We start from the raw sequence: 11,450 nt of genomic DNA, 5'->3' as shown, positions 1-11,450 counted from the left end.
AAAAGGTCAAAGCTTCAACAACTTACCGCTATGTTTGAAAACTTAAGGATGGAGGAGAATGAGGTATTTGATGACTTCTATGCAAAGTTGAGCGATATTGTCAATACATCATTTACTCTAGGAGAATCTATTGAATCAAGCAAAGTGGTAAGGAAGATTCTCAGATCTCTACTTGAAAGATTCACAATGAAGGTGGTAGCAATTGAAGAAAGCAAAGACATTGATAAAATAAAGGTAGAAGAACTAGTTGGCTCACTACAAACTTTTGAAGCAAGTTTTTTAAAACCTAAAAAATCAAAAGGTGTTGCTTATCTCTCTATTAATGATTCTAATGATACTGCTAATGAATTATTGCTGTTAACAAAGAGTTTTAAGAAATTCATGAAGAACAAGAACTCCAAGGATTTCAAGAAGGATGAATCTTCATCGTCCAAAGCTAAAAAGAAAAGTAAAGATCCAAAGTCTTCGCAATGCTTTGAGTGTAAAGGATTTGGACATTTTGCTCAAGAGTGTGCAAATCGGAAAAAGAAGCCGAAGGCTTATCAGACCACTTGGAGCGATGATACAAAAGAAGAATCTAACACTGAATCAGAGGATGAAAAGGATACTCCAGTAGCCTTTCCAATAACCTTGAGCAACCAAAGATCTTAAACAAGCTCAGAAGAAGATGATTTGGTTGTTGATATATGTAAGCTTCGGAGTGCCTATGAAGACATGGTTGAGGAAGGTATCAAGGCTAAAAAGGAAAGACATACAGCTATTAAAGAGAAGGAACTTCTAGTGCAAGAACTAGTTGAAGCCAGAAAGGAAATCAAAGAGTTGAAAGAAGAAATAGCTGAGCTGGAAGCTTTGAAGAAACCTGATGTAACCTCTGATATAGCCTACTTTACAGAGGCTGAAGCCAAAAGAAAAAACATGCTGAAAAATGTTTGTTCTAATGTTAATAAATTTGAATCTGGTTCTAATCATTTGTAGAGCATACTTGATATGCAAAGGACAAGTAAGGAGACGTTTGGACTTGGATACGAAATAGGTGAAAGTTCACAAATGGATGCACAAAACAAAACCCCAAAATTTGTGAAGTTTGTTTCTTCCACCTCTAGGACTTTGGAGCAGGAAAGTCAAAAGTGCAATATGCCAAACGTGGTGAATGCTGAAAATGGGAGAGCACCTCCTCCGTTAAGGTATGAAAATTCTTATCAGTTTGGCCGCATAGCTCAACCATTCCATCCTTAATCTTTCTACAGGAGGCAAATTTCACAAAGGTATGACCAAGGTAGGTTTATTCCCATTTGTCATTATTGTGGAATCAAGGGACACATTCGTCCACACTGTCATAAATTGTATGGAATACCTATGTCATACATGTCTAGAAGGACTAATGGTATGCAAATGCAGAAGGAAAATTTCTTTAACAAGTTTCAATCGCTAGCTGAAGATGTAACTCAGGAAAGGTTACCTGAAAGGTTACCCAGAAAGCTACCTGGAGCAAAACAGCCTACACAAGCATCTCAAGCTAATAAACAATGGGTCAAGAGTTCAGAATCAAGGTGCATGTTTGTTCACTAAGAGATTTTGCAGGATCTACAATGACAAACATACGTGCATTTTAAAGGATAAGAGATCTTCGGACAACTGCTATACTATCCCAACTGAAGCTGACTTGTCATGCAATTCTTCTGTTGTTTCTACCACAGACAGGCTGTGGCATGAAAGACTTGGGCACCTCAACTATCAAGACTTGAAGAAATTGTCAGATAAGGAGGTAGTACGAGGAATGCCAAGGATTGGCTCAACAAAAGGTATGTGTGGTCCATGCCAACAAGGTAAGCAAACCAAGGTACCACACAAGAAGTAAGTATTGTAAACTCTTCATGACCTTTTGAAATACTTCACATGGATCTTATGGGACCTACCTAAGTGGAAAGTCTCGGAGGTAAGAAGTATATTCTTGTTATGGTAGATGACTTTTCAAGATTCTTGGGTAAGGTTTTTGCTTGACAAAACTAAAACATTTGAATCCTTCTATGATCTATATCTACTATTGGAAAATGAAAAGAAAGATGATGGTTTTAATTTGACTAAAATTAGGACAGATCATGGAACTGAGTTTGAAAACACTAAATTTGATGCTTTTTGTAGAAGTTTTGGAATCAAACATGAGTTCTCTGCCCCAAAGACTCCTCAACAAAATGGTGTTGTGGAGAGGAAGAATCGGGTGTTTCAAGAAATGGCAAGAACTATGATGCACGCAAAGAATGTTGCACAAAGGTTTTGGGCTGAAGCAATAAACACTTCATGCTATATCTCAAATCGAGTTCATGTGAGATCTGGAACAAAACTCACGTGTTATGAACTCTGGGAAGGAAAGAAGCCCACGACGAAACACTTCAAGGTATTTGGAAGTAAGTGCTTTATCCTTCGAGGTAGGGAAAGCATTGGTAAGTTTGACACTAGAAGTGACGAAGGTATTTTCATGGGATATTCCTTAAATAGTCGCGCTTATCGTGTTTTCAATACCAAAACCAAAACGATGATGGAATCTGCAAATGTTATTATACATGATGATGTGTTTGAAAGTGATGTTGGACAGGAAAATGTATTTCAGCCATCAAATGATGAGCTAAGTACAAGTGCTAAAAAGGATTATGAAAGTACTGATGTAACTTCACAGCAGGCTACCTCTCCACAAGCAGAACCTGCTGTAACCACTGAAGTAACCTTGGAAAAGCCTACATCAACACAAGCAGTGAAGCAATCTACGCCAGATGTTCTTGAGCCTTCTAAAAGAGTAAAGAAGAACCATCCACAAGATCTTATTCTTGGAGAAATAACCGCCCCTATGAAGACAAGAAGGCAACTTCAAAATGAGGTAAGTTACTTTTGTTATGTGTCTCAATATGAGCCCAAAAATGTTAAGGATGCCTTAAATGATGAGTCATGGGTGGATGCAATGCATGAAGAGTTAAATCAATTTGCACGCAATGATGTTTGGACTTTAGTTCCTAAACCTGAAAATGTCAATATCATTGGGACAAAATGGATTTTCAAGAATAAAACTAATGAACATGGTTTGATTACTAGGAATAAAGCCAGGTTAGTTACATAGAGGTATACACAAGTTGAAGGGGTTGACTTTGATGAAACATTTACACTTGTTGCTCGTTTAGAATCCATTCGCATTCTTGTGTCTATAGCAAGCTTACTTTGTTTTAAGTTGTTTTAGATGGACGTGAAAAGTGCATTCTTGAATGGATTATTAAACGAAGAATTATATGTTAAGCAACCTCAAGGTTTTGAGGATCCAATTCATCCATCACATGTGTATAAGCTTAATCGTGCCTTGTATGGTTTGAAACAAGCTCCTAGGGCTTGGTATGAAAGACTCACAAATTTTCTCTTGAGTACAGGATTTTCAAGAGGAACAGCTGACAAGACACTCTTTGTAAAGAAAGATCACAAACACAATTTGGTTGCTCAGATATACGTCGATGATATTGTGTTTGGATCCACTTCTGTTTCTTTGTCACAAGAGTTTGGTGAGTTAATGAAATTTGAATTTGAGATGAGTATGATGGGTGAATTAACCTATTTTCTAGGGTTTCAGGTGAAGCAATCCCAAGAAGGGATATTCATTTCTAAAACCAAGTATGCAACAACTTGGTGAAGAAATTCAATGTAGCCTTGAGCAAACCAGCCCCAACTCCTATGAGCCTGAGCATTAAGCTAAGTAAGGATACAATTGGAAAGTTTGTGGATCAGACTTTGTATAGAAGTATCATAGGAAGCTTACTTTACTTGACTGCAAGTAGGCCTGACATTGTATTTAGTGTTTGTGTGTGTGCTAGGTACCAAGCCGATCCCAAGGAATCTCACCTTTCGACAGTGAAAAGGATCTTGAAGTACATCAATGGTACACTAGGCTTCGGAATTTTCTATTTAAAGGATACTAAGCGTCATTGGCAGGTTATTCGAATGCTGACTGGGCATGGTGCAGCAATGATAGAAAGAGCACTTCAGGTGGATGTTTCTACTTAGGTACAAACTTGATAGCTTGGCATAGCAAAAAGCAGAATGCCATCTCCCTCTCCACAGCTGAAGCAGAATACATAGCTACTGGAAGTTGCTGTACTCAATTGCTTTGGATGAAACAAATGCTCGTTGACTACGGATTGGAACAGGAAAGTATGACCATATTTTGTGATAATATGAGTGCTATTAACATTTCCAAAAATCCTGTTCAACATTCTAGGACTAAGCATATTGACATTCGTCATCATTTCATTCGAGACCTTGTTGAAAGCAATTGTGTGAAATTTGAATACATTTTTACAAAACCTCTAGACATGCAAAGGTTTTTGTTCCTAAGAAAAGCACTAGGGGTGATCAAAATAGAATAGATTTTCCAAGTAAGCTTGAGGTAACAAGTATGTGGGATATGTGATTTAATTCTTAATTGATGATTATAGCATTGATTGTTTGATGTTACCTCCGCAAATGTTTATTGTTAATTGACTAATCCGTCCATGGAATTGAAAAGATAATGTTATTAGTCATATATTGTATTTCATAAATCTCTTCTGGTAAAGTCTGATTAACATAATGTGTGAGAATTGACTTGATAGGTCTATTGAATAGTTCCTTGGGAAACTTGATGCAAGCAACACAAATGGAAAGGGCTACATCAAAGGTACAAAAAAAAAAAAAAAGAGGTGTGTATCTTTTGAAATAAAAAGAGCTACCTAAGTATGACTGTGAAAGCTGCCATATAATCCAAGGTTTCACCTCTTGAAATAAAGTGGGTAATCTTGTAAGTTACTTGTATGTACATAAAAGTACCAACAGATCTAGATTTGACAACTTATGAAAAGTCTATCTCTAATATTATGTATATCTTGATTTAACCAGTATTGTTGAGATTCACACACAGATGCACAAGAACGAATAACATGGATTAGATTTCAAGGAAATGATGAGGGAATAGTAAGTCTATTTCATGAGCATATCTTACGGTAAGTCTTTCTAATCATTGTTTATTTCATTTGATTGAGTATCAAAATCTAAAAGTTCCATTCTTGAAACCAATTTCTCTTGATTATCTATTTTATTTGGATGCTTTTTATGTGTTTTTAATTCTCTGGGATAGCTTAGCTGTGTTCTAGGTGGGAAAATTTACTAAGTAAGTTGGCCAACTGAGAAGTAAGCTGATGTGTAACCTCAAATGTCTACGTAATTCTGGCCCAAGGACATTTCTGGAATTTTGTCCAAACTGACAAGTCAGTTAAAGAGGCACTTTTTTCAAAAAGGCAAGTTACGTGGGAATGGGTTAGTTTCATTGAATAGATACATCTTTCACGGTTTCCTACAACGAGGAGTTGCGTGGGAATGGGTTTCATTGAAGAGATACATCTTTCAGTTTCCCACTTTCTCTCAAATTGCAAGTTACCGGTTTGGTTTCTCTCTCCTACTCCTATTTCATCTCTATCTCTCTTCCGTTCAAGTGCTAAATCCCTATTTTTTGTCGTGTTCCATGGCCAAAAGAAAACGGGAGATTCTAGAGTCTTCTTCATCAGCAAAATCGAAGAGACCTCTGAAGAAGCCGAAGAAGTCAAAGCGAATGAGGTTTTGAGATAGTTCATGATAAGTTACCTCATAGGTTTCTTAGACCCAATCATAGGCTTCTGAATATGTTTGTCTGTTCTACATTGTTGCCTACTGAACATCATGGTGAGTTGACCGAGAGGTATTTCCGTTTGCATAATGCCATGCTCACTGGAAAAACCATTTGTTTGCCTACCCTGATTTTTCAATCAAATCATGTTTGTGAAGTCAAATGGAACCGATCCTATAAACTGCCTTATGGGGTCATTTTGACCAAGATCTTTGAGTCTGAAGGGGTGATTATGCCACCTGATTTTCTGCCACTTAGACCTCCAATCACTACAAAGACCATTTTGAGAAGTCAATCTCAGATGTCTTGAGTGTTTGACTCTCCTGCTGCTTCAGTACCACATCAGTTGCTCAAGAATCTGCAAAGGTTTCTACAGAGTTTTTGACTCTGCAAATTCAGGTTACTTCCCTAACAACACAGGTTACCTCACTCATAGAGCAGGTTACCAAGCTGCACTCTTTATTTGAGAATCTCCAAGCTCTGGTTAACTCCAAGGCTGAATATGCTATGGATGTTGTGAATGCCACTGTTTCCTCCAGGCTAACTGAACTTTCAGAATCCAAACATGTTCTTGCTTCGAATCTGGACTATGTCATGGAGCGAGTGGATTTTGGCATTAAGCGTGAAGGGATTCACCGTGTTGATACGCGTCACAAGTTGGAAACTTTACAACAAGAAGTTGCTAAATGTGCTAATATTCTTCATGCTTTTCAAAATAGGGGGAGAGGTTGACCCTTGTGTAACCAAAACAGGGGGAGAATTTGTTAGGGTTATTTTGATTGATACTTTGTTTTTGGTTGATACATTGATGGTAGGGTTATGGTTGATACTTTGATGGTGGTTGATTATTTTTCTTTGGAATATTATTTTCTGGTCTGGCATGTGGTCATGCACGTGTTTTGGTCTGGCATGTGGTTTCTTGCATTGCTCATGTATGTCTGTAGGTTTGATGTCTGGTGTTTAGTTATTGCTTGGTTGCTTGGTTAACTGTTTATTGCGAGTTGTTCCATTAAGGGAGAGTTCACATATTAAGGGGGAGTTTCATTCAAGTGTTTTTGAATCTGGTACTTGGTTGCTTGGTTGTTTTATGCAGGTGTTTTTCATTACTAGTGTTTTGATCAAACAAGTGTCAAGGTGGAGATTGTTGGGATTAAAAATCCTACACTGATATGACACTTGTATGATAAGTTAAATTATTCACTTGAAATAGTCTTAAGGTAAGCTTATGGTAAGCTTCAGAGGTTACCAGATCTGAATCTACAATTTTTATTTTGCTTGAACTCTATCTCTGTATTGATTTGGAACACGTTTTTATTCAGATAAAATTGATCTGGATATTATCTACTGCAAGAGATGTGATAGGAACAAAGTACTGAAGATTGATATGGACTCTTTGTGGATAGTTGAAGTTGATATGGACTCCTTGTTTGTTAGTTGTTGGATAAGAACTAATGTCTATTAATTGGATATATATGTGTTGGTTTTTATCTTAATCATGTGCAGCAATTATCTTCAAGATAATCATATGATCAACATCTGAGATTATCAGAAGTGGTTCGTGGTGTCTATATAAAGCACATCAACATGGAGTGAAGAACATCGAAGCTTTGAGAGAAAAAAATCTTGAGAGAAATATTTTATGCTTCGAGTCTAGTTTGTTCGTTTCGTTTTTCCACTATCCTAGATGTTTTGATGAGTGATTCATATCTGTATTCATTATGAGAGAGTGTGAGTTTTGTGTTTGAGTGCTGCTCTGTTGATTTCTCTGATTGATCCATAAAAGGAAGAAGAAGAGCAAGACTGCACTGTTTTGAAGTAACCTACGCAGGCTACCTCAGAAGTTACCTGGATCGTTCTTGAGTACAAAGTCTCTTGGAGGCGCCAAGAGCAATTACAAATCATCATTGGTGTGTTGATTTGGGGTTAAAGCATACGCTGAGTCAAGTTGTATGATCGAGTCGTAGGTAACGATAGATTGTAAGCGTGGATTGTTTTGACAGGATGGTCGCTCATAGACCTGAGGTTTTTTCTCAGTCAGGGTTTCCTCGTTAAATTTATAGTGTTCTTATTTGCTTATTTTCCGCATTGATTTCATATTATGTTGACTAACAATCTTGGGAAAAGAATATTGTATTCTCAAGACTTCATCACATTCTAGTAAAAGTGTTTAGTTACACATCATCATAAATGAAAACCACCAGAAAATCATAAGAAAGTTTAGAAAACACCCTATAAAAATTGGCAGCCAATGGAGAGTGCTCGAGTGTGTGAGCATGTTCTTGTATCTCTCTGAAGTTCTACTTAAATAGCCTCCTTCAAACCCTAAACTTCCCCTAAAACAAATACTAAAATCCCAAGGAAATCTCACACGTTACCCTTGGTTTCCTAGGATTGAGGGGAGACTCCTCCGGTGTATTCCTCTAGCCATCAGATTAATCTGACGGTTAGCAAAATAATTTATTTTTTAACACGTTTCCTAATCAAAAAAATCTCCAAGTCTTCTCTCCTTTTATTTTCTTCTCCATCTCTCTTTTTACTTTCTTCTTCCAAGATCCAACTTTCTCCAAGATAGAGCCTTCTTTGTTTTCTCTTTCTTTGGGTTTGAAAAGGGCTCGCTTTTTCATGAGCTCGGTGGTTCATTTGTTTTATGCGTTTTACATATTCAATACTACTGTTGCTGGTGATCTTTGTCAAGCATGGATTGAAGGTTTTATCAAACCTGTGGTCAAGGAAGAGGTGGCCAGAGGCACAACCACGACGATGACGACAACCAATGTTAAAGATCTCCATCATATCGTCTTCGTCAATGGAATCTTTGGATTCGGGCAAAGGGCATGCGATATTTCACTTTTTTCTTCTCCATTTTTTCTGCACTTTTAGCATTTCTCGATTTGAAATTAATCTATTTTTTGTTTGTTTATTTTTTATTACATGTTTTCAGAGATTGTCTTTGCAGTGTCAGAGAAGAAAGATAAGAGTTTTTGCCATTTTATGCCATAGATGAGAAATACGAAAGAGCATTAATGACTAAGAAAAAAAGGGATTATTTTCCTAACAGTCAGATTTAATCTGATGGCTAGAGGAATACATCGGAGGAGTCCAGTGTTTTTTAACATTGGACCTCCCCTTAATCCGGTTTCCTAAACAATAAAAACCAACAAAAAGGAAAAGTTTGACTTCTTCTTTGATTAGGAACTGGTCTGCCAGATTGTTCGCATGTTTTGACCACATTACAACCTTCAGAAAAATTCTGAAAAATATGAAAATTAAATTTTGATGTCTTAGCTTTTTCAAGGCTAACTCGCATGTCTTTAGAAAAAGTTTGTGGAATCTTCTGGACCCACTTCTTCACAGGCAACGCAGTTATGTCGAGATCATATTTCAGCTCAACTTGTCTCCAAAATTTGGGTCAATTGGCTTCACCAGAAATTCTATAAATATTCTTCAACATTCTTCAAGGTCATAGTTTTATTCTCCAATTGATGCTTCCTCAAAATACCCAAAATCGATCATTTTGAATAAAAAACCATCTAAATGCTCAAGAAAACTGAAAATGAGAAAAATAAAGTATTAAGTCCTTTTTAAAGAGCATCCTTGTTGTGCTCATTATATACATATAATTGAGCACTCTTTTACTTGCGTTTTCTTACCTTTTTTGAGTGAATTGAGAATTAATATTGCCTAAATATTTGATATTTGCACATTTCAGGTGTGAAGGCACGAACTGGAAAGAAGGGATCCAAAAAGAGGCAAAAATGGACATTTGGCTTTCCAGTGACTTTCTAGATCGATCGAGAAACAATTGATCAAATTGTAGTTTTCTTTAAGAGACTTTTTCGATCGATCTAAATTATTTTAGATCGATTGCAACACTATTCACAGCATTGCGCAGATTTCGCGAAAGAGTCCCAAACTCAAGTGGGTCTGACCCAACACGACCCCCCCCCCAATGACTTCTCTAAATGGAACAATAGTTTTAGGGTGTATAAAAGGGTAAAGAATATGGTTTTATATCATTCTTGGAGGCTAGGGATTGAAGACACACAAGGGGGCAGCCATTGGTGCTTATAGAAGAATGAGGTTTTCTCTATTTCCTTCTTTTCCTTTTGGATTATGAATGTTATTGATTCTCTTATTGTGTATTTGAACCCTATGAGGAACTAAATCCTCAACTAGGGCTCTTATGGAGCCCCACCTTGAATATTGAATTAACTTGATTTGTGATTCTTGATTCCCCTTTCTTGTTGATTATCTATGGATGTTCTTAATGTTTTTGGATGCTTGATCACCATCTAAATGATATTTTACCTAGGTTGAGACCGGAAAAAGATATCTAGGGTTTGCCATACCATAGATGACATAGGTTGCTTGAACCATAGGAATATAGGGGCATGGCCTGCAATCACTATGAGATTATCCATTGTTTTTAATGGGTTTTTAATATTTGAATCTAATTATTAGGAATAACTGTTGGTATTTAAACAAACAAAACTCAAATATAGAAAACTTGCAGAAACAAAGGAAGAAGACACAAGATTTAACGAGATTCGACACAACTTGCCTATGTCCCAGGGCAAATAACAACGAAGAATTCCACTAATATGATGAAGATACAAAAAGAGATGAGTTCTTGAACTCAAGAACTAACCCAAATCCCTCTCTCTCACTCTAGACGACACTCTCCCAATGTTTACAACTTGTAATGGGACATGTGATCTTTTGGGTCAGTTGTGGCATCATACAACTTCAGACTTGGCATAGTGAATCTATTTGGCAACTCTTATGAAAGGTGAATCAGAGTAGCAGTTTGTATTTATTTTCTTTGGAACGAGTACTCCTAATGAAATCTTATCAATCCTTGCATTCAACTCCATAAGTTGATGAGCCATCTCAATGTTAATTGGACCTCTAATGAATATAGAGGGATTTGGTGGCAACCTCGCAGACTAGGGTTGCCTTTTAGGAGGAGAATTTGTTAGGTTGATGGAATTGAGTTGATATTATGCGAATTTCTTGTATTTTTATTGTAGGAGAGTTGGCACGTTCATATGGAGCAAAAGAGAGGCAAAATTACGTGTAAGAGTTTTTAGGGTCCAATCCATCCTTGTAGGAGGATCCCTTGGGCTTCAACATAGTTGCTGCCATCAGAAGATCGTTACTCGACCGATCCATCCTTGTAGACGGATTGATCTACCAATTGTTTAGCTGCTACCTCCAGGAGATATATATATATATGATGGATAGATCGGCCAAGAAGGATCCATCCACCCCCTACGCTTCATAATTTGACTAGTTTTAGATTTCTTAATTTCTAAACGTTAATATATAAGGGGGCAGGAAATTTAAGTTGACATATTCTTTTCTTGGGTTTTTGGGCAACAACTCTCATCCTCTCCAAGCTTTTGCAAGGATTCTAAGGATTCATGGCTTTCTTCCAACCTCAATTTCATCAAATCAAGGGGTTTTTCTTCATCTCTCTTCCATGCTTTCTCTCTCTAGATTTTTTTTACTACTTAGATAATGAGTTGTTACTAAACTTCTTTGCTAGGACTTGATGTAACCTAGCATGAATATTGTAATTATTTTTCAATTTAATGAATGCATGATTTTAGTTCAATGATTCTTGTCTTTAATTTTTATGCTTATAGTCTATTGTTTATTTGATTGCTTGATCACCAGTTGAGTATGTAATTAGGCTCATCTAACTAAGACTAAGGAACAAAACGAATTCATGTGTCTTAGTGGAATCAGAATCAAGGAAATCAATTGTCGACTGCCG

This window comes from Tripterygium wilfordii, chromosome 2 (genome assembly GCF_013401445.1).
Source record: "Tripterygium wilfordii isolate XIE 37 chromosome 2, ASM1340144v1, whole genome shotgun sequence".
Classification (NCBI taxonomy): domain Eukaryota; kingdom Viridiplantae; phylum Streptophyta; class Magnoliopsida; order Celastrales; family Celastraceae; genus Tripterygium; species Tripterygium wilfordii.
Note: the sequence above shows the minus strand (reverse complement) of the source record.